The 23989-nt window shown below is 42.0% G+C and overlaps 1 protein-coding gene across 1 annotated transcript in view; it reads right to left on the bottom strand.

Annotated features, from left to right (window-relative positions):
- Positions 1-23989, bottom strand: part of CTNNB1 (catenin beta 1) — a 265015-nt gene that overhangs the window by 172579 nt on the left and 68447 nt on the right. Inside the window, exon 2 of the mRNA XM_067561721.1 lies at positions 18941-19027. The gene's annotated coding sequence lies outside the window, so the exon portion shown is untranslated. The remainder of the gene's footprint in view (positions 1-18940; positions 19028-23989) is intronic.

Consider the following 23989-nt stretch of genomic DNA (forward strand, 5'->3'; position numbering starts at 1 on the left):
TTTGTATAGCAAAGGAAGTTAAGCATGAAGAAGACAATGGAGGTTCATGCCAATTTAAATTCCACTGGAGTTGTACCAGCTTCCATTAGAACTTATTTGTTTCATTGGGCCTGATTCTCACTTACACAAAGGCCCCTTTACGCCACACTGGCAGTATAAAAGGGTCTCTGTGTATCTGAGAATCAGATCTATTAAGTTCCTAATACACAAGGCATTCCATCTTCCCCTCATCATTAAAATTGGTATAAATTTCCATTGTTTTCTTTGGACTGATCTTACTTTGCTGTGTAAGGCCACCAGATGAAAAACCACACAGAGAAACATTCAAAATGAAGGGGAGATACAGGGAATTTTATTTTAGCAAGCTACTATTTACTGATGCAATACCATTGCTATGCATCGTGTTTTACAGGCAATCAGGAATGCCAGGATTGGCAGTAAATAGTATTTAAAGCTCAAATATAATTTCTTTTGGCAAGGGTATTTTCATAAAGGATTCTTGCAGGATTTAGTTGATCATGCTTTCTGAAACATCTATGAGGAGTTAAAGGATTTAAACATAAATTCATAAAATCAACATTCTAATCTATCCTGCACTTGTAGTCATACTACCAACAAATGGAGGTGTGTTACTACATTTGTAAAAATAACTTTTCAAAGGCATAATGCATGCATTTCTCTATGAGAAAATAAAATGACATTCCTAGCATTCTGAACAGAGTTCATAGACATGAGAAATAGGGTGACACGACATTCTGATAAGAGAGGACCTCTGAAATGTGTTTAAATTAAACCCATATCTGTGAATTCATCACCTCCCTCTCCAAACACACATACAAATGCATGCACACACACATATCTAAAAAGACAGTACAAAAATAAACAGAGCTCCTACACAAAGGAGTGGCATGAATGGGTGCTGTCACTTGAAGGGCTTCTTTTTAGTAAGCAGAGAGTCCTGAAGGAACCCTTTGAATGTGCTTAGTTTGCTAACCTGGACTAATTTGTCCAGGGTACTTTGTGTGTCTGTGTGTGTGTGTGTTAATTTTGCAGTTGAGAGTTGGCGAGCGGTGTTGAGAGACTTGCTCCACCTTGGAAAAGTTAGAACTAAGCCAGCAGACAAAGCAGTTTTCAGTATGAAACATAGCAATATAGGGCAGAACCACCCACTCTAGTAATACCACTAGGATTTGTGCTTAGAATAAATAGCAAAGTAGCAACTCAGTATTTTGTAACTACCTTATATAAATGGATACATGAGGGGCAGTTGTTGATAGGGTTTGGTTGTTTAGCTCTTGAGTGTTTTTTTGTTTTTGTTTTTTTTTTTTTTTTTTGTGGTTTGTTTTTATTCATTGCTATATTGATACTTTTGTCTGACAGACTCTTTTCAAGGTTCCACTTTGTTTTCGCCTTAATAAAACGACACTCCTTAAATCAAACGTATATTATGTATCTTGGGCTCAAATTGTCCTCTTTGCCTCCGCAGATGGAAGGCACAAAAATTCAGAAGGAGCCCTGCTTTGTCTCATTCAGTGTATGAAGCAGGAAATCACATACCTCATGGAATGTGCCTATATGCAAGACAGAACATTTGAGTACTGCCTAGCAAATAGTTCCACATTATAGAATTTCTCTTCTCTCTTTTTCAAAAACCTAGACTAGTCAATCCAAATGCTAGTGAAAAAGAATGGTAAGGCTGCAAAATGGGGCACAAAAAAGTCAGAAACTGCTTCAACTCTGCCCCTTTGTACTCATGCATTCTGTACAGCATTTCATTATATATGTTCTTCTCTGCATGACCTTACCTCATTCTTTGTGCAGATGGGATGGTGCACAGTGAAAGAGATGGGTATGGCAGATCTATGCCTTAATTTGGTTGATTTTATTTGTGGTTCCTTTGCTGGAAAAGTGGAGTAAATCCATTGAAATCAGTGGACTCATTTAAATGGGTGCCACATATGGGATCTCCATGGAGAGGATGGATAGCAGGTAATGAATGAGGTTAATCTCATTGAACAGAGATAATAAAAAAAATAGGGAAGTATTGCCTGAATGTGTGCCCTCCAGTCTGAGCACTGAATGAGGCAGGGGTCCAGTGGGGAAGATATAGTTTGTGAGTGTGCGACTAAAGACAAGAGAGCAGAGTTCAGAGTGCATGGGGAACCTTCACTCCATCATTTCCTTTTGAGTGCTTCATTTTGCAACCTGAATGTTCTTTTAACGTAGTGGGAGTTTTTAATTGAACATATATGTTTCATTTGCTCACTGCTGAAATGCAGCCCCATTTTGTGATGGAACATGAGAGCAATGCTACACAGTGGCTGTTTACAAAGGATGGGAAGTGAAGAATAACTTCTGTTTGAAACAGCTGGGGGAAGCTGACTAGGAAGACTGTAATTACCCAAACCAGAGCGTGGGCAGGACACCGGGGCTAACATGTCTGCTCCAGTGAAAAGTGTTAATGACCACAACTGATTAGTGTCCTGGTTTAATGACTCATCTGAAAGATGGTATCTCTAGCAGACACTACAGCTTTGAGCACAGTACAAATACATAGATGAATAGATGCACGGGGCCTCTTATACACTATGTTGGGGCATTCCTTTAGACTGACTGTGACAAAGTGGGAATTTTCTTAACGTTTTGTATGACAATTGTGTGTGCACACCTCAGTTTCCCCTATGTTTGCACACGTACCTAGGTGGTGGGACAAGGTGTGTGATCACTGCAGAGAACCTTCGAGGCCAGGTGCCTTCTAGTTCCCTGGGCCCAGACAATAGCTGGACACGCTGTATCCTGGAACTGATGGCCGGGGCCTATACTCTGCAAGAGCCAGCCGGAGATGTTGGACAACAAAGCAAGAGGTGGAGACCAGGTGACCGGTTTGCCTGGGAAAGAGACAAAGGATGGAGGAGGGGCAACTGGGCGTGACTGAGGGTGGGCTGCTGGAAGCTGGTCTGTCTCCTGGTTTGGGACTCAGAGGGAGGAGAACCCAGGGCTCTGGGCTTTGGATTCCCTCCTCCCCAAGATGGACTTTGCTGAATGTCCCTACTTTCTGTGCTAACAAGAACTGTTCTACTCTGTGTTCCTGACTACTAAAAAAACCCTCCTGTTTTACAGCTCTGGCTGAGAGTCACCACAGATTCTCTGAAGAAGTTGGGGGTGCATGGTCCCTTTGGGTGGGCAAGTAAGGCTTCCCCAGGTCTTCCATTCAGGAGGACTCACTGCGGGGCACTCACAGTACGAACAGGGGTGCTGAACACTCTGAAGTCAGACCCAAAGAGGCTTGCCCTCAAGAGAGTGTACCCTGAGGGGCTGTCATACTAGCAGAGGGTCCTGTGTGAACTTCATTCAGAGCAGTTCCAGAGCACGGAGCCTGTGAATCCGTGACACCAACTCTGAGTGAATAATGTCATCTGCTCAATCACCAAACCCACTTTCTGCAGCACCTGAGTATAAGTTTCTCTTTCAAGCACTTGGCCTGACCTTGCTTATGAGATGTAAGAAGACCACTAGTGGCCTGAGGTGTGGAATGACACTAGACTGGAGGTCACGATCTTAAAGAGAACTTCTACTTCCTTGTGCTGCAAAACTTCAGAAACCAAGGCACCATTCTTGTGGGTATCATAGGCAGAATATAAAAATCTGTTCTGTAGGTTATTTAGTCACACCACTGGTTTAGATTTTTTTTCATATACATAAGACCAGAGATCAAAGAGTTCTATTCTATAATATTTTTGTCACTGTTGTAACAGAAATGAATTCCACCCTCTCCCCCTGCAACCATAAAACTGAAAGATGCCACGACAAATAGACAGACAGACTGACCGACAGTGGCTTTTAAACAACATGGAGAAAATAAGTCATTCAAAATGAATAGTGTATTTAAGAACTGCAGGAAAATGAATAGTGAAATGTTTATCTGCATCCAGAGTGAAAACTGTCAGATCCATCTCAAGGTGAAACACCACAGAAAATACAGACACCCCTTTCAGATTGATATTTCAAATACAATAAGAATGAATTTGTGTGTGTATCAAGCTGTCACATACTAGACAGTGATGGCTATGTGAATGGTCATTGCTACATAAAGTCATAGATTTGGCTGGGGCAAACAGCTAGCTTTTTATTTATGGGACTTTGGAGAACACATTATAAACACAGCCTTCATAAATGACAGATCATATGGGCTACTCTAAATAACTCTTTTTGTAGGGAGCCACGAGTTGTATAATGTTTTTATTGTATTCAGTAAAGAATGAGCTTTAGAAATGAACTTAGGGGTATAAACTTAGAGGTAAAGCAAGGCAAAATAACAAAGTATTCAAGTACAGTTTTAACAGAATGATCTAACTGAAAAAGAGAAAAAGGGCTTCTTTGCTAAACTAAACTACACTTGGATCCACAGAGACAATGTAGCAGTTGCCTTGTTTATTGTTGTCATTCAAAATAAGTACACTTTCTGAAGAAGAAGAAAGGAAGAGAAAAAAAAAACCCCAAAGACTCTTAATATCCCTTCCAAGGATGAAGGCAAGGTCATCAAATATTTTGTGACTGCTATGGAGGATAAAAACAAAAGGTATGCAATGGTGGCTGGACAGATTTGAATGAAGCAGATCAATGTTCCAAAACTTCGGCAGGCAACTGGAGTTTTAGTGTGAGCTGAGATAATCTTGCAAAGATTGAAGTGTCTCAGAATATGGAGGTATCCATCAACCCAGACGTGGCATGGCTATTTAATTAACTGCCTACAGAATCTTGGCTACAATGTATCTACTATATAGACTGATGATGTTCTATCAGCTAAAGGATGCTGCAACAAATTGTCCATGCATCATCCTTAGAAAGTGCCTAGAAAGTTATTTTACCCACAGTTTGGTTAGCCTGCAGACCATGGGCTGTATTATACACACTGCTGTGTGAGTGGAGGGTATGTAGATCCAATGAATCTCAGCTCAGTTGTGTCTACAACACTCCTCTCTCCCCCATCCCAAGGCAGAAGCAGGCTGGGACAGTCTGGGGGCAGTCCAGGGTCATAGACATGGGGAGAATTATGGAGAAGGCATTTTTCCTCCCACCAACCTTGCAGAAGAGCAGTGGGTAAATTAACCCTGTCAGTGTTAATGTATCCCCCTGTAGAACCCTCTTTTTGAGGGACCAGGGTCCAGTAGCAGTTGGGGGAACCAGAAGGGACAGAGGGGGACCAGGAGCCAGTATGCAGGCAAAGGGTTTCCATGTAACTGGTCCTGGCCTCCACAGATCGCTGGGCATCAAACTCCTTCTGTTCCTTGGTGGGTGGCAGAGATATCCCAAGCCCTTGACAGGATAATCTGTAGGAAACTCTGGAAGTTATACTTCACTGAATTGCTTGTCTCCTAAGTCACAGTAGCCTATATTATGGGAGAACATATGGTTGTTAGTAGCAAAGATTTGTTTGCACCTGTCATTCTAGTGGTGATTAAGTTGGGATGGTTTTCATGGACTAAACCAAAAGGAAACCACTGCCATTCATCAGCTTGTTACCTCCTGATGCAAATTCTGCCTTCACAGCTACTGCAAGAGTAAATTAAAAATGATGCATTATATAGATTGTGATGCAGCTGCAGTCATTTCATGTTTACTCATAAATTAAGGATTGCAGTGGGATAAAATGACTAAGATATCCCCTAAAGCCTTTTTTAAAGAGATTGCTGAGATCTAAGGTTTTTAGAGAGGGAGAGAGAAATCTTCACAAGATTATTAATGGCTGCCCTAAATACCCAATCATAGAACTGGGCCCATTAACACTCTAGCAGCACCCAAAGAGAAAAGCAGCTGGGAAGATGATAACGTCTTCTCCCTGAGACAGCAGTAAGAACACAACACTTTGCTCTGTTTCATCCTCATTATGTTTGTCATGACAATAGATTTATACTGTAATTTTCCTTTTCAAGGAAGAATCAGAAACATAGTAACTAGTTATAGTTCATTAGAGTTTTGTGCTATATTATTCTTTTAAAGCAAATGTTACATTTTCAAAGCCTCTTAGTAAATTCACTCTTCATTCTGTCTTCTTCACCAGTTATTGGAGCTGTAAACAATGCGGAACAGGAATTGATAAACTTCAATCAATCCCTTTGCTACTGTCCCTGACTCCTCTCCTGGATGTCTTGATACTGGGTCTATTCACGTCTGACTTATGTGACATACAGTGACCTTTCAAGGAATACCTATGTTTGCACACCTGTGGTGAAGTCTGCTCATTTTACCTAAGAATAAGACAAAGGTTCTTGTTATGCATTGGATATCACCATGAGTCTCTGACTTGGAGCCTTAGATCAGCAAAAGACCTCCTGATGCTAGAAGGGAGTCCGAAGTCCACACACAGACATGTCCAATCATTAAGAGATATTTTGCACAGTTGTGTGTAGTTTTCTCATTCCATACATTATAACAGGCTTCATCCGTAGATAATTCTGTATACTGCCTACACAGAAATCTTTGCCCATAAAGTTGTAGGACAAATTTATATCACGTCACAGACCCAGGAAAAGACATGTGGAAGTGGCCCAACCCAACTGACCATTCGTCAATTAAGAGTTTACAGCAGTTGCCAGATTGTTCCTGTCATGGCCTGATTCTCTAATTCATTCTGTGTTCTTTGTGCTGCTCTGGTGGGGGTGGAAAGCTGCCAGGTCTCCCTAGCTGGGGAGTCCTCTATTGTGTGGGAGTCTCCAAATAAGATAGGGGGGTGTTGTGTCAGGGCTCTACTGGGCTCTAGCAATCCTAAATGGCTGGATGGGGGTTATAGCTGATGGGCAAAAAGTAATCTACATGAGGGCCGAGTCCAGTTTAGAATCAGCATCAGAACCAGGGATCCACAAATGGCTCTTTAGCATCCTTCCCTCAGTTCAACTCAGCATGTACTGGGCATAGCTGAGAATCTGGGCCAGTGTATTTTAGTATTAGATTTGTTAAAATACAACCCGTAAAGGGGAAAAAGGCAGCCTCCGACATACATTATTAACGCGGCCTTTACATTTTGGTATCATTGACTAAAAACAAGGCAATTTGCATGGGAATAACTGGTCACTTCTGCAAATGTATGCCCTATTGTATTAATACTCAAAGACCCTTGATAAATCTGAATAAGGAAAATATCATCCCCTAATAAAAATGAATCAGCAGGACTTTGAAATGTCAAAGTTTGGAATACTTCTACAAAACTCAAAAAGACATGGCATAAAGCATAAATTGTGCAGTGTGCATGTTCTCTGGCAGAATTCATTTCACAGATACCTATGAGGCCAGTACTGTTGCTGTGTGCTCTCCCATTACACATAGGGGAACAAGGACATTCAGTTTTTATATCTAAGTCAGGAGGAGCTCTTTTCTCAAGAGATCAAATGAACACTAATCAGGAAGAATGTTTGGTTATTATATGAGCCATTGAGTCTTTTAAATATCACTTGATGGGTCATAAATTCTTGTTAAATCTAGATAATCCATCACTGTCTCATGCAGGTGGAGGACAAAAATAGTAAGAGATTTGCTGACAACTCACCTTTGTCTGTGAATCTCTTCTTCCACCATCTTAAGGACAGGTGACATGCATTTAATCTCCAGCCTTAATTTACTCACTGTGCTGTTTCATACAATAAGTGCAACACTCCCTCTTGATATTATACTCGGCTCAGTCTTCTCCATTTAATGTTCTCTTTGTTCCCGTCTCCTATTCTCTATTCCATGTTTTTTCTTGTTTCTCCCTGCTTTTCTAATAACCTCCCACTTCCTGTGCACTGCACCTCCCCCTTAGCCACATTCAGATCTCACTGTAAATTAAGGTTTTGCCTAGCCTAGCATCGCTGATCACTACCTCTCTGACTGCTACTACTTTTGCAGTTTCTTCTTCACGGTAGTTATATGTACTGTAATTGTGCCATTTATACTGTAAGTTCCTTGGGACTGGGACCTTTTTCTTTGGGGCTGATCCAAATCCTATTGACTTCAATGGACTTTGGATCAGACCCTATGTGTTTTATAAAGCACTAGCTAGACCCAGGGCATTGTATAAATAGCAGGGGTATGCCATGTCATGTGGCACTGACCCATATGGAGCATGTTAAAGGGACATTTTCAACCGTGCTCTTACAATGTAATTGTATCCCTAATTGTTAACAGCTCCCTGCAGAGCAGTTGGGAAATCTGACATGTTTCTTGGGGGTGTGGGTGGGCATGAGTGGGAAATAACTAAAAATTATGGCTGGGTTTGGTGTGGGTTTTTTTAATTTTGATTGTACAGCAGTGATTGTACCTCTTAACTGTTGCTTAGCTACATGTAAGTTTATCTACATAAATGCAGTGTTATATGCTTCACATAGAAAATGCTACATCAGGAATTGGACTTCTATTTAGGCTGAAACATAGCTTTCCTTTGTCCTACATTAGGGCTTGGCAAGAAGCTGATTTAAAATAACTAAATACGATTTAGAATCCAGATGACATTCCCTGCAAGATTATAATTATCACTTCAGCCAGGGATGGGTGAACCTCAAAATGTTTGGAGGCTTGGTTCAAGTCAGCACCCTCCAGTCTGTGTTATTTTTAGTGATGGGCAAACCCAAAAGTTGGGATGGTCATCCAGATTTCATCTGAGCCATCTAAATGCCTTGAGTCTGCAAAACTGGGCTGAAAAACTTGCAAGAACAAGTTTTCTTGCAAGATTTCCAGTACTTCCTACTTCTGCTCAAGTTAGAGAGCTTGGGAGAAGATCCTCTCTATCTGTACTGTATTGCAGCACTTCTGTTTCCAGTCTTGGTTGAAAAATGCAAAGCCTGGCAAGTGAACATGGAAAAGTAGCTAAGGAAAAAGTTAACTAAACTGTTTTGAAACACAAAACTTTTGGTTCAAGTTTGGGTGATGATTGAGTCCCGCTCTTATTTTGGGACTCAATCCTACTTCCACTGAAGTCAATAGGAGTTTTGCCAGTGATCTCAATGGAAGATCAGTTTTGCTCATTCCTATTTATTTATATTTGAAATATTTGCCTGTCCTGTTTTGTCTCCTACAGGCTTACTACAGTACTAGCAGCAATTCAAGATGTGAGATAATTAGATGTTTGCACCTTCCTTGCAATCTTCAGTTCTTCCCTTGCTTTTCTTTCCCTCTGTGCAATGCACTGGCTGGTGGGTAAAATTATTTTTCAACACTGGTAGATTTGGTAACATTTCTTTGAACAATGTGTTGTCAGTTACCCTAAGCAGATGAATACTCAAATACTCTGCCCTGGTTTAAGCTTGAATTACTTCAACAGAGTTGCACCAGTTTGCAACAAAGGCTGAATCTAGTCTTTTGATTTGGGCTGAGATTCCTGGTATGGGAGGTCTCAAGGAACCATCAGATCAGCTGATCCTTGTGATGAGGTTGTAGATGGAGATAAGATGGTAGAGAAGAACTGCTGAATACTTCAACAGAATCTTAAGAAGAATTTCAAACCAAGTAATCTTCTTCTAGCACGAGAGAAGCCTGCAGTGCATTTGCAAAGGAGAAATCCAGCATGTCATATATTGGGAGATTTTCAATGACATATACATTCACCAGTCTAAGATATCATTTTCTTCTGAATACTGAGATATAAGCTCATACATTTGTGAAGAAAAACTCTTGCCTCCCTACCCCTGCCCCAGCCTCTGTCAGCACAATCTTGCTGTAAGCAGTCTGACATCCAGCTCTTTAGAACAGCACAATTTAGGGATGCAAGATGCATCCTGAGTTCTGCAGAGCTTGGTAGTAAGGTAGTCATTTGTTAACCAGTAAAGGAGCCACTTCTTAATTAATCAGTCTAGTGTGTGGTGATACAGCTTGAATTCAGGCTGTCGCAAGACCAGGAAATTCTGTTCAAGCCCTGTCTGTCTTTTGCTATTTTTCATCTTTGCAGAGGTTTCAAAGGCTGCTGCCCTAGGTACTGTAATACACATATGTGAACCTCAGTAATGCAAGGATCTTTAAAGCCCACTTGCTGCTTAATATTTCTATTTTTCTATGTGCTACTCAATATGGAATCACAGCTAATAATGTCATATCTTCAGGTCACTTGGCACCACACTGCTTCGTGCATTCAAATCATGCTGTCTTTAAGAATGGACAAACCCACTTGGAATAAGATAAGAATTAAATTGAGTTGTTCCCTAAAACTCTAAATAAACCTTTGGAGAGTCAAAACAGAACTAAAATTTTTGCTCTTTCCTTCAGTTCTTCCCAGTTTTGGCCTGTGCCAGAGAGAGAAATACCAAAAAAATCTCGAAATTATTCTTATAACATGGGTTTGATTCTGCAAAGTGTTGAGCATGGGTGCTGTGCCCTCATGGTCCCTGCCTTTCCTGCTGAGGTAGCTTGTCAGAACCCTTTCTGAGCACGTGCAGCCAGAGCTGGGACTGAGAGCACAGCTGGGTAGCAGCTCTCAAAGCTTTCTCCTGTTTCTTATTTAAATACATTTCTGTGTTGTTGACTCACATTGGTTTATTTGAAATCCGCTCTGTGACTGGGGCTAACATTTTCAAATCTGGGCTCCTTCCTGCAGTTTGGTTTCTAAATCCAAATTGTAGATACCCCAGTTTGAAAATGTTCACTTATTTCTACTAAATAGAACCCATCTCTGAAGCTGAGGTTCACTGACAAAGTCACTTCACACAGCCCCATCCTTCAGCAAGTGCTTCCCTTGAGATCAAGGAGTTTACTTGCCTGAGAAAGCGCTTCTCACATTAGTAAGTATTTGGAGGATCAATCTTTTAAATTTTTTCTATAAAAAGGGGAATAAGGACAACCCAGGGAATGACAGACCAGTCATCTTAACTTCAGTACCCAGCAAGATAATAGAGCAAATAATTAAGCAATCAATTTGCAAACACCTAGAAGATAATAAAGTAGATAAGTAAGAGTCAGCATGAATTTGTCAAGAACAAATCATGTCAAACCAACCTAATAACTTTCTTTGACAGGATAACAAGTCTTGTGGATAGAGGGGAAGTGGTAGATGTGGTATATCTTGAATTTAGTAAGGCTTTAGATACTATCTTGCATGCCCTTCTCATAAACAAACTAGGGAATACAATGGAGATTAAGCTACTATAAGGTGGGTGTATAACTGGTTGGAAAGCTGTTCTCAGAGAGTAGTTATCACTGGTTCACAGTCAAGCAGGAAGGGCATATCAAGTGGGGTCCTGCAGGAATTAGTTCTGGGTCCAGTTCTGTTCAATATCTTCATCAATTATTTAGATAACGGCATAGAGAGTACACTTATAAAGTTTGCAGACGATACTAAAATGGGAGGGGTTGGAAGTGCTTTGGAGGATAGGATTAAAGTTCAAAATGATTTGGAGAAACTGGAGAAATGGTCTGAAGTAAATAGGTTGAAATTCAATAAGGACAATCAACTGCACACATACAAAATGGGAAATGACTGCCTAGGAAGGAATACTACAGAAAGGGATCTGGGGGTCATAGCTAAATATGAGTCAACAATGTCACACTGTTGCAAAAATAGCAAACATTCTAGGATATATTAGCAAGAGTGTTGTAAGCATGATATAAGAAGTAATTCTTCCATTCTACTCCATGCTGATTATGCTGCAGCTGGAGTATTATGTCCAGTTGTGGGCACCCCATTTCAGGAAAGATGTGGACAAATTGGAAAAAGTCCGGAGAAGAGCAACAAAAATGATTAAAGGTCTAGAAAACATAACCTATGAGGGAAGATTGAAAAAATTGGGTTTGTTTAATCTGGAGAAGAGAAGACTGAGAGGGGACATAATAACAGTTTTCAAGTACATAAAAGGTCATTACAAGGAGGAGAGAGAAAAATTGTTCTCATTAACCTCTGAGGATAGGACAAGAAGCCATGGACTTAAATTGCAGCAAGGGCGGTTTAGGTTGGGCATTAGGAAAAACTTCCTGTCAGAGTTGTTAAGCAGTGAAATAAGTTGCCCAGGAGGTTGTGGAATCTCGGTCATTGGAGAACTTTAAGAGCAGGTTAGACAAATACCTGTCAGGGATGGTCTAGATCAGAGGTAGTCAATAATAGTAATAGCAGACGTAGATGTAGTCCAGAGCACCAGATGCTTTTCACCAGATCACAGGGTGTGCTGGGACTCAGGGTTTCAGCCCTGCAGGAGACATGACAGAGCTTGGGGTTTCAGCGGAAGCCCTGAGCCCTGATGCGCCCTGGTGTGGCTCCATTTAGGGAGGGTTGGGGGGCACCTGCCACCCTGAGTTATGTGTCAATCTTAAGTGCCAGCTCCCGCAAGCCTGTCAGCACACACTCAGTCACTCCGTTAGCTGCACTAACCCCCCACCCCCGTCACACTAACTGCTAATTAACTCTGCTCCCCAGAATTTCATGGTCCAGTCAATAGCCTCTGACGGTCTGGATTTGGCCCACAATCCGCCTATTGACTACCCCTCCAATAGGCCCTGGGTATATTACACAGCACTGTATATGTTCATTGAACAGAGACACTTGCAACGTGAAAAATGTTTCTCTGGAGTCCAGACCTTGACCATACTATGACCAAGAAATCTGGACTTTGACAAAATATAATGGACTAGCCCTGGTCTAGGTAATACTTAGTCCTGCCTTGAGTGCAGGGGACTGGACTAGAAGACTTGACTTTAGCAGAACTTTTGATACGGTCTCTCACAGTATTCTTATCAGCAAGTTAAGGAAGTATGGGTTGGATGAATGGACTATAAAATGGATAGAGAACTGGCTAGATCATCGGGCTTAATGAATAGTGATCAATGGCTCCATGTCTATCTGGCAGCCGGTCACAAGTGGAGTGCCCCAGGGGTCAGTCCTGGGGCCGGTTTTGTTCAACATCTTCATCAATGATCTAGAGGGTAGATTGCACCCTCAGCAAGTTTGCAGATGACACTAAGATGGGGGGAGTGGTAGATATCTTGGAAGGTAGGAATAGGATACAGAAGGACCTAAACAAACTGGAGGATTGGGCCAAAAGAAATCTGATGAGGTTCAACAAGGACGAGTGCAGAGTCCTGCACTTAGGACGGAAGAATCCCATGTGTCCAGTTTTGGGCCCCCCACTACAACAAGGATGTGGAGAAATTAGAGAGAGTCCAGCGGAGGGCAACAAAAATTATTAGGGGGATGGAGTACAAGACTTATGAGGAGAGGCTGAAGGAACTAGGCTTGTTCAGTCTATAGAAGAGAAGAACGAGGGGGGATTTGATAGCAGCCTTTAACTATCTGAAAGGGGGTTCCAGGGAGGATGGAGCTAGGCTGTTCTCACTGGTGGCAGATGACAGAACAAGGAGCAATGGTCTCAAGTTGCAGGGGGGGGAGGTCTAGGTTGGACATTAGGAAAAAGTTTGTCACTAGGAGGGTGGTGAAACACTGGAATGGGTTACCTAGGGAGGTGGTGGAATCTCCATCTTTAGAGGTTTTTAAGCTGCGGCTTGACAAAACCCTCACTGGGATTATTTAGCTGAGGTTAGTCCTGCTTTGAGCAGGGGGTTGGACTAGATGACCTCCTGAGGTCGCTTCCAACTCTATGATTCTACGATTCTAAGACCGGTTGAGATCCCTTCCAGTCCTACACTTCTATGATTCACTCGGTATCAACTCAGGCCACAATTCAGCTAAGCACATGCTTAACTTTAAGCAGATGCTGAAGTGCTTTGATGAATCCAGGCTCCAGGGAGCTGAGCCCATAACAGAGGCTGCGATGCCACTTGAGTACTTTTCCTGTTGAAATATTTTTCACACTTAATTTATTATGACAATGGAGATAGGATACAGACTATTAAGCATAATTAATGGCCTAGGAAGGAACATTGGTACATAAGTGAGGAGGCAAATGAAACAGTCAGAGCATATATAGTCCTTTGTTTAAGAAGTGCAGCAATTGCTAGGAGCCTGATTCTGCACCACAAAGTTTTATTATTGAACTAGATGTTGACTTTCAGCACAGTCCTAAACAAGAAGCAGTGTGTAAGCCGCACTAGCAGCGGTGGAAAGGGCAGTGCCTCTGAAACACCCTATGTGACGTAATTCCTCTCCTTCTTCCTTCTGAAGGCGATTTGGCAGGGAGGGGAGCAGTAAAATAGATTATAACATTCCCTTATTATATATGTTATAAAATAGATTATAACATTAGAACTGGCTCAGCTGTACTGATCACAGGGCAGGTGGAGCTAAGGTTCTGGCCATTCGCTGCGCCTTCAACCCATCTGCTGTAGGTGGGGAGTGAGCACGCAAGTGTCTGAGTTTGGGACAACTGACTTAGGCTCTCAGGGCTCACGCTGTGAGGCTAAAAATAGCAATGTAGATGCTCTGGCTCAGGCTGGAGCCTGGGGTCTGAATCCTAATGAGGGGGTTGTCTTGGAACCTGGGCTCCAGCCCAAGCCCAAATGTCTACACTGCTATTTTTTAGACTCACAGTGCAAGCCCCATGAGCTTGAGTCAGTTGACCTGGGCTCTGAGACTCACTGCTGCTGAGCTGTTTTACTGTGCAGATGTTCAGAGTTGTAAGGAGAGTTCCCGTTCCCCTCTGCTTCCTTGCAAGAGTACATAGTCTAAATTACAGTTCAGCCCTCAATGGGAGCAGCATCAGGCTTCAGAACTTGGATTAAGAGAGGTCCGCAGGAACGTCTGCGTCTGCTGCTCCAGCCTTCTTGCCGAAGAGTAATACGACAGACATGCTTACATGTTTCCCAAGCTTGGGCCCAAGATTGCAACAGGACTAATCATAAAAATGAGTCTTGTATGATCAGAACAGTTGTTCCTCTAATGTAATACATTAGGTGGATCTTTGGTTTATTCTCTTAGGTCAGGAGTCTCTTGAACTTCCTAAGCTTACTGTTATCAAAACTTAAGTAGAGGGACAGATTTCCAGTTCCTGTCCCTACCCTGCTGTGTGGCCTGCAATGGAGATTAAATTAAGACTGTTGTTTGGGGTTTCTCCATCAGCATTTTAACATTTAAAAACAGCACAGACCATCTGCGTTAGACACAGATAAACACACAAGTGACTAACGTGCAGCTGATACTCTAAGGAGCAAGCAGATCCACCAGTTGCCCACAATATAAGAACACCTCTAATCACAGACATTAAATTATAATTCTCACAGCATCCCTGCAAGGCAGCGTTCCCCAGTTCACCACTGGGGAAACAGAAGCAAAGAAAGGTTACACAATTTGCCCAAGGTCACAGAAGGTGTAATTGTCAGTGCAGGGATTAGACCTCAGGAGTTTATTGCTCCAGGTCCTAGGTGCAGATCAATGGATCAGTCTCTCTTATTGCTCCAGGTCCAGTTATATCAGTGCAGATCAATGGATCAGTCTCTCTGGCACTCCAGAAAGTAGAGCTGCTTATTCCTCCAGTAAAATACTAAACTGAATACTCTGACCTTTTCCAGTTATATCAGATGAAGCATTTTCTTAACTACACATAATGGAGTAGGGGAGGAAATAGCAGACCAAACCTAGTACGCTCAGTGCTCATAACAGAGGATTTTTCTTGACCCATTTGTGGATTTCTTATTATCTGGTCTACTACAATACTGGACTGAGGATTCAATGACCAGAGAAAGGTCCCGCCCCTGAAGAAGAGTTCCGTGTGACTTGAAACCTTGTCTCTCTCACCAACAGAAGTTGGTCGTGTTGGTGAGATTTCAAATGGAAATGGCAACCACTGCTTTTGAATCCCTTACTGTGTTCAATAAAAAGTAGTTTTACCTCAGACAGCTTTATACGGCTGGCACAATTAATTTTTTTTTTTTTTAAACCCTGGAAAGGTTAATTCTGGCACACCAATGGTTTTCTCCAGCCTTGCATCTACTCTGACTATGGCACAAGGCTGTCAAGTGAGTTGCTTGAGGTCACAGAGTGAATTCCAATTTTAGTAGCACTAAACGTGCTCATCTCTTTCAGTCCCTCTGCATTAAATACTAGCCCATGTGACCTCCCATGTGCATAGTATATCCTGACAAGATGACTATTAAGTAACTGCAAGGTTCATATTTCCCCACCACAAAACACAATGAGGGGCATGTCCAGGGAAACCAACATATCTGTTTCCAGAGGAATCAATTACTTCAACTTTAACATCAAACATGTCCAGTGGAGATGATGAGATATGAAAAACAAGTTTTATGCAGCTGCCATGGAAATAGAGGCAGAGAGTCTCTACAGAGGTCTGTAGCTATATCAAGTTAGTCAAATCTTTGGCTTACTAGAATATCAACACATGAACTAGCACTTCCTTCCCTGGAGAATGAGAAACCGTCCTTGGTGTTCAGGAAGGTTCAGATCATATTTTAGAAGCAAGCCAATCACCAGTTGATTAGCATAACAGTGAATACCTTACTACCAAAAAGGTCCCATGACCTTGAAATTTAACTATGTATTCTCTCTCCCTTGGATAACATGCTGAAGTGACCCAGGGCTTGAGGAGTGGGTTAGTGGAAGACAGTAATTTACACTACCATTTAAAAAAATCTCCTATGAGCACCTTTAGTGTATGGAAACATAATCCTTTAAAAACGTGGTGTTGATGTGGCTTCTCTAAAAGGGAGGTTAGCTCCTAAATGGCAACACATTAGAAAAAACTGAGGCTGATATAGAAACAACTTATTTTAGTAACCTTGGGCAATTTTCTTTCAGTAAAATGATGTTTCTGGAGTGAGCTCGAATGTGTGCTTTCATGATGGATTCCCAAGTATCCACTTTTCACCCCTAGACTAGTTATAAGAAGCCACTTCTGATCGGTCTTCCTGCCATGAGCAGTGAATTTTCATTACCTGATGTATGCATAAATAGATAAAGAGTTACACTAGCTAGTGAAATACAAGATGAGCAGGGACCCTGGAATATATACATCAGTTGAAGGCTAGCTCCTGTGGCAAGAGGGGTAATTTTTGTGACTTTGGGGGCAATTAGGGACATGTCCCCATCCGCAATGCTACACCTTCAGTCAAACTCCATCTTGAGCTCTGAACTGCAGGAGCACTGAAGGCTTTTCAGAACTTCATGGTCGGGTGAACATATGTGGGACAAGGAACATATAGTATCCTTTCTATGGAAATACACAATGGCTGAGAGTCTTGGCTATGGTTGAAGAGTTTACAGCACAGTGGGTAGCCTTTGCCTTTCCCTCATTCTGGACTGACTGCGTGTGGTCCAGTCCTCTGGCATAACTTAGAGAAGCCTGCAGTTATACCAGTTGCAAATGACTCAAAGGGGCTGAAACAAGAAGTGAGGATGGGCAGGGTATATTGGTTCCTGGCCACACCAGTAGCAATGGTGGAGAAGGCAGGAAAAGATTTACTGTGACACCTCTATGCTATCAGAAGATGCCTCTGCACTGGGGTGAACCTCCCATGGCCAGTTAAACCACATGTAGGGTCACATCAAAATGGAGAATCTAGCCCTGTGATTATAATTTTACTTCTAATGTACTTGAAAAGAGTTTGGAGGGAAAAAAAATATACCGCCAGCTCCAAACAAAATGAAGTTGGTATTTCAAGTGTAGGAAACATTGAGTCACTCTTCAAGCACTTGTTTAAGGATGGCGTGTGATGTCAGTGTTATGAATCACATCATATCCCCATGCGCATCGTTAGCTGCAACATCCCGGTCAAGTTGGCAGCTGGAAACAGAAACAAGAAAATAGAAAATAGAGGGCTAATGGGGGCTTTAAAGCATTAATCTGAAGTGGTCCTCAGAGACTTGGGACTAGTTCCTGACTACTTCGCCATGGGTGTGCAGGCAGGGAGGGAAGGCTGCACAGAGCCCTTTCCCTGCCGTAGCGCATTCACAGACGCACACCAAAGGGCAGCCATGAGGGTGATGCATCCATTCTATGGGCCTCATTCAGAGCTTGCGGTGCAATGGCAACTGGACCAGCAGTAGGAAATACCAAATGTGGTTTAGCAGCTCAGGACGTGGTGGCAGCAGTGGGAAGAGGAATTACACTGAGGGTGGTGTAGGGAACTGGCAGAAAGGCTGAGTAGGATGCAGCTTCAGGGGAAAAGGGTGTGGTTGGGCTGTGGGTAGCCAGGACACTTTAAAAGCTGGTCCAAGATGTTATAAAGAGCAACGAGTGATGTAACAAAGTCAGACATGTTGGCTTTAAGGCAGCATAAAGAACAGTGAAGTACTCATTTACGGAAACAAGCACATTCAACGTGGTTCAGGTAGCCACTGAATCATAACAAAACCATAAAGGCATATTTCAGAAACAAGTGGTCAAGTGTCCGTGGGCTGGCGCAGCGCCATGTATTTAAATTTTTTAAAAAAGAAGCCAGACATGTAGAACACAGTATCCATGCACATCTTCACTGGAGCATTACAGAAGCTGGTGGGTGGCAAACTCGGCTAAGTGCACACACTTAGACACACCAGAGAATCTGCGGTTTCTGTTGACAGCTAGAGTTGAAACCATTAGTGAGCATGAGCAAGGGAGGGGGAAACCAAAACCAACACCCAAGTGGGCTGATTTAAATGACCTAATTTTAGTCACCTGACTCTGCAATCAAACCTGCTCTTTCCTGTCTGCTCACTCCTGCTGACTGTTAGTGAGGGCAGCCACCATGCAGAAGGAACTGACAACACTGCAGTGGGCTATGTTGCAGGTAGACGGCAGCCAATGGGAAAAAATACAAAGTGCCTTCCCGCCCTCCACCCCCACAGCAGTTTCATGTGATTTGGATGATCATAAATGATTCCTGTCTAGATGAACTTTGAAATCACCCTCCAGTAAGTGTAATTTACTACATTATGGCTTGTTAACAACATAGCTTAATAAAACAAAAGCACTAGTTTCCTGCAAAAAGTAATATACAATATGTAAGCATGAGCAACAGAGAATAACTTTGATTTACAGTTCATTGTGATTTTGTACACACTGAACAGAGGAACACAATATATTAGGGATATCATCCTAACCTGAATGAGGAATGGCCACACATTTTCATTTCTCAGTCTGGGCTAAGAACTCTGCAGTCAGAATGAAACATGGACTTGCTGTCACATCTGTAAAGGTAACAAAATGCATTTTAAATATCCTGGTCTCATTTTCATTCACACTAAGGTCCCTTTAAAATTGACCTGGCAATATAAAGGGGAGTTAATTTAAATAAGGCCATGTGTTTCCATAGTGGTTCCTTATGTAGCCCATTTTGTAACCTAATTATTTTTAAATAAAAATTGCAATAGAGCAATCTTGAATCTATAGATTTGCATCCACTGCTCATCAACAAACATTTCTCATGATTATGACATTTCTAAGCACATGGTGCATGTAATACATTTTCAGTATATGTTGCTATTTGCAGATGCCAGACACTTCAGGTCTGCCATTGTCAGACAGCTTCACATTTGGATTTCATTGGTATCACTGTGATATACACAGCCAGTATGCCGTTACAAAAGCACATTGCAGTTCAAACTCCTATATACTGGTGCATCACAGTATGACACCTGTGATGCCAATTTAGATTGCATCTGAATTCTGTTGCCTACATACACACCTTCTCAGACTTATCATACTTTTTCTGTTCCCCCTAGTTTAACCCAATGCCCATTATAGTTCTGACTGTAGCACCCGTAAGAGAGCCTATAGAATCTGTTCATACATTATTTCCCTGCTATTCTAAGTATATTCCAATTTGTTAGTGCAATACCAAAGTTCTTGTTTAAAAGAGACAGCATCATCTTGAAATCTAGTCCATTTTAAAAATACTTAAAAAGTAATTCCATGTACTCTACCTACCTGAGTTCCCTGCCAATTTGTACGATTTAAAAAATATATATATTCTGTCCCCTGTGATAGATTTACATAAACAGACAAGGAAAAATGACTGACAGTACTGTCAAATACACAAAGTAAACAACTAAAGAAATAGAGAAAATTAATGCTTTTTCTTAAACCTGTTTTAGTTTTAAGCATCTTAGATGTTACTCGTAACAGCTGATACAAACTTTTCAGGAAGTGTATGATTTTCAAGTTGATGTTCCTTTAAGCATAATTCATTACCTAATAATGAAAAACAGATATGGGGCTAAATTCCTATGACAACAATGTATATCTAGAATAACTGCACTAAAATCAATGGGATTTTTCCAGATTTACAATGGCATAACTAGGAGAATAATTTGGACTGTCAAATGCATGGTTTCTGTTTTTTAGAGATCACAAGAAAAAGTGTGTGATGGCAAAAGTTAGTATTTGAAATAAAATCCTGCTAAATACATTTGAAAAAAAAATCTTATTACTCTCTGTCTCGCATTCAGATCATCTTGAAAATGAAACATTGTGCAACTAAGCACAAAAAGTTATGATGTTACTCATAGCCCCAAGCTATTCTGACTTCACTGGATGTCTTACAAGCAGCTATTTGTTCTTCGAGATAGTCTTGCTGCAAGAAAAAGAGAGAGAGTCTGATATGTAAGTTTAGCCATCTTTAGTCGTATCTAGTATGAAATGTGCAGTGGGTGTGAGAGAGATGGAAGAAAACAGTCCTGTCATGTGACTAGTGTTGACCTATTTATACTCCGGGACCAAGAGTCTAGGTCCTACTGATGAGCAGCTCTAACCTGACCCCATCTCCAGCTTCCAAAACTACTTTATAGCCCACTCCATAAAAAGCAAACTGCCCTTACTTCGGTTATGGCCTTTTTCTTCCAGATGACAAAAAAAACATATCTAGTCATCCCCTACAATTTTATGTACAAAGTCCAGTGCATGTGTGCCGCTAAGATAAATGCCGTAGCTATTCTATCTGTAGTCACTTCTATCTCAACAAGCCTTTTGAGATGGAGTATTAGAGATGAGAATTTCTTAATTCCCATTGTGGGCCTGACCCAATGGAGTCACTGGAAAGATTCCCATTGATTTCAGAGGGCTGTGGACAAGCCTCCATGTACATTTCTGGGTTTGTAGACAGACAGCCTATAACATTAGAAAGACAAAGTGAGTGAGAATATCTTTTATTGGATCAACTTCTATTGGCGAGACACACTCACTTTTGAGCCACACAGAGCTCTTCTTCAGGTTTGTGTGTCTCGAAAGCTTGTTTTTCTCCAACAGATGTTGGTCCTATAAAAGATATTACCTCATCCACCTTGTCTCTCTAATATCCTGGGACCGACCCGGCTACAACTATGCTTCATGGCCTATAACATTATCATACAAGTGGAAACATACAGCAGGAGCTATTGATAGTTTGCTAGTTGACAGCATCCCCAAAGTGCCTCGTCCACACAGCTCGTGATACGCTCTGTTCCCCAGTGGGTTTCACTGTATTCCATGTACATTGTGATAGAGGATTTCAAGATCTGGCACTACAGCCTATAAATCTGGATGCAGTGGAGAGGCTGAGTTTCGATTTTTCATGGTGCTATGTAGGCTGATCAGTCAAAACAGCCCCTTTCTGAATAAGCTGCAAGACCCAGTGGCACTAAACATCAAATGCATTTTTGTGCAACTGGATTTTTGAGGAGAGAAACAAAATTCCTAAGTGGAGGAGCGCATTTAGTATGACACTGCTAGATCAGATGCTAAATCTGTACAGTAAATAATTCTGCTTCAGTATGACAGAATAGCTAATTTTCCCTCTCTCACCTTAGTAACCCACCGTCAGAGAGTAAATATATGTCCCCTCACATCTTTTTCAAAAGTATAATTGACAGTACAGTAATTCACACTGTAGGCCTGAAAAACAACTGAGGCCAAAGCTCTCCTAGAGAATAGCATTTACAGGAATGGGTAAGCAGATGCCTCAGTGTTTCTTTTCTGCTTTAGATTTAATTCAATGAACTGATTACACATACTATATCATAAATCAGATCTCTGCTTGAACCAAGAGTTCACACTAATGCTTTTTGATCTGGAAAACAGTAAAATGCTTTTGGAATTTTGTTTTGTAATCTGCGACATCATGGCAGCAGCAAACTAAAACAGAAAGTGGCAAAACATGACAAGGGAAATTGTGATCTGTAGAAAAATAGAATAGTAACCCCAACGCAGATTTTGTTTTCATGTTGCTTTCAAACCACAGTCTGAAGAACAGCACATTATTATGTTCAGTCAGCCTTGATGTGCTGTTTCAGGTACTCTGCTACACTACACTGTCCTCTAACACCTCTCTCAACAGGATTCATTTGAAGCAATTAGATTTATATTATATTCTTACAGGAGCACAGTCAGGCGTGCAGGGACAGAAAAGCAAGCCACAGGGGGGAAAAAGCCACCACACCAAGCCCACACATCAGAGACATGAGTGAATGAATATTTATTTTGTTCATGTGAATTGGAGGGGGCAAAATAACGCCACGGAGGTGTAGTGCATGGCTTGCAGTTGCAGGAAAAAGGAATAGACATTGAAGTTGAAATTAAAGGAGCAAAGCAGTAACATTCCAGCTGTTGCAGGAGTTTACTGGGGAAAACTTTAAAAGGCTGCATTTATACAACATGAAATTTACTTCCCATTCTCCCCCAATGTTTGTGTTCTGCACTTAAAATCCTGTCTTTACTCCTTAGAATTGGAGCCAGGCTGCTAGAAGGTTCTGGGACAGGGTGAGTAGAAGGTTTTTAGTAACTAAGAGAAGAGACTAGATGGACCGGATTTATTTCCCCCATGACACAACTCTCCTTTCCCGACAACCTGTGACCATGATGTATCCCACCCCTCCCATTGCAGGGTCTTGAAGCAGGATGAAGAACCAGCATTGAGTTGGTAGAGTGACGTACAAGGGGAGCAAGAAGATGAGCCGAAATAATGAGGTTCTCTGCCTGTTTGTCAACACGGATTCACTAAGGGAAAGTCATGCCTGACCAACCTGATTGCTTTCTATGATGAGGTGACTGGCTCTGTGGATGTAGGGAAGGCGGTGGATGTGATATACCTTGACTTTAGCAAAGCTTTTGATACTGTCTCACACAGTATTCTTATCAGCAAGTTAAAGAAGTATGGGTTGGATGAATGGACTATAAAATGGATAGAGAACTGGCTAGAGCATAGGGCTCAACAAGTAGTGATCAATGGCTCCATGTCTAGCTGGCAACCGGTCACAAGCGGAGTTCCCCAGGGGTCGGTCCTGGGGCCGGTTTTGTTCAACATCTTTATTAATGATCTGGAGGATGGGGTAGATTGCACCCTCAGCAAGTTTGCGGACGACGCTAAGCTGGGGGGAGTGGTAGGTACCCTGAAGGGTAGGGATAGGATACAGAGTGACCTAAACAAACTGGAGGATTGGGCCAAAAGAAATCTAATGAGGTTCAACAAGGACAAGTGCAGAGTCCTCCACTTAGGAAGGAAGAATCCCATGCACAGCTATAGACTGGGGACCGACGAGCTGGGCAGCAGCTCTGCAGAAAAGGACCTGGGGGTAACAGTGGATAAAAAGCTGGATATGAGTCAGCAGTGTGCCCTGGTTGTCAAGAAGGCTAATGGCATATTGGGCTGCATTAGGAGGGGCATTGCCAGCAGGTCACGGGAAGTGATTATTCCCCTCTATTCGGCATTGGTGAGGCCGCATTTCGAATATTGTGTCCAGTTTTGGGCCCCCCACTACAAAAAGGATGTGGACAAGTTGGAGAGAGTGCAGCGGAGGGCAACCAAAATGATTAGGGGGCTGGAGCACAGGACTTATGAGGAGAGGCTGAGGGAACTGGGCTTGTTTAGTCTGCAAAAGAGAAGAGTGAGGGGGGATTTGATAGCGGCCTTTAACTACCTGAAAGGAGGTTCCAGGGAGGATGGGGCTAGGCTGTTCTCGGTGGTGGCAGATGACAGAACAAGGAGCAACGGTCTCAAGTTGCAGGGCGGGAGGTCTAGGTTGGACATTAGGAAAAAGTTTTTTACTAGGAGGGTGGTGAAGCACTGGAATGGGTTACCTAGGGAGGTGGTGGAATCTCCATCCTTAGAGTTTTTTAAGCTGAGGCTTGACAAAGCCCTGGTTGGGATGATGTAGCTGAGGTTAGTCCTGCTTTGAGCA

This window comes from Emydura macquarii, unplaced genomic scaffold, assembly GCF_026122565.2.
Source record: "Emydura macquarii macquarii isolate MOO-44397 ecotype Brisbane River unplaced genomic scaffold, CSIRO-AGI_Emac_v2 contig_2422, whole genome shotgun sequence".
In the NCBI taxonomy this organism is placed as follows: domain Eukaryota; kingdom Metazoa; phylum Chordata; order Testudines; family Chelidae; genus Emydura; species Emydura macquarii.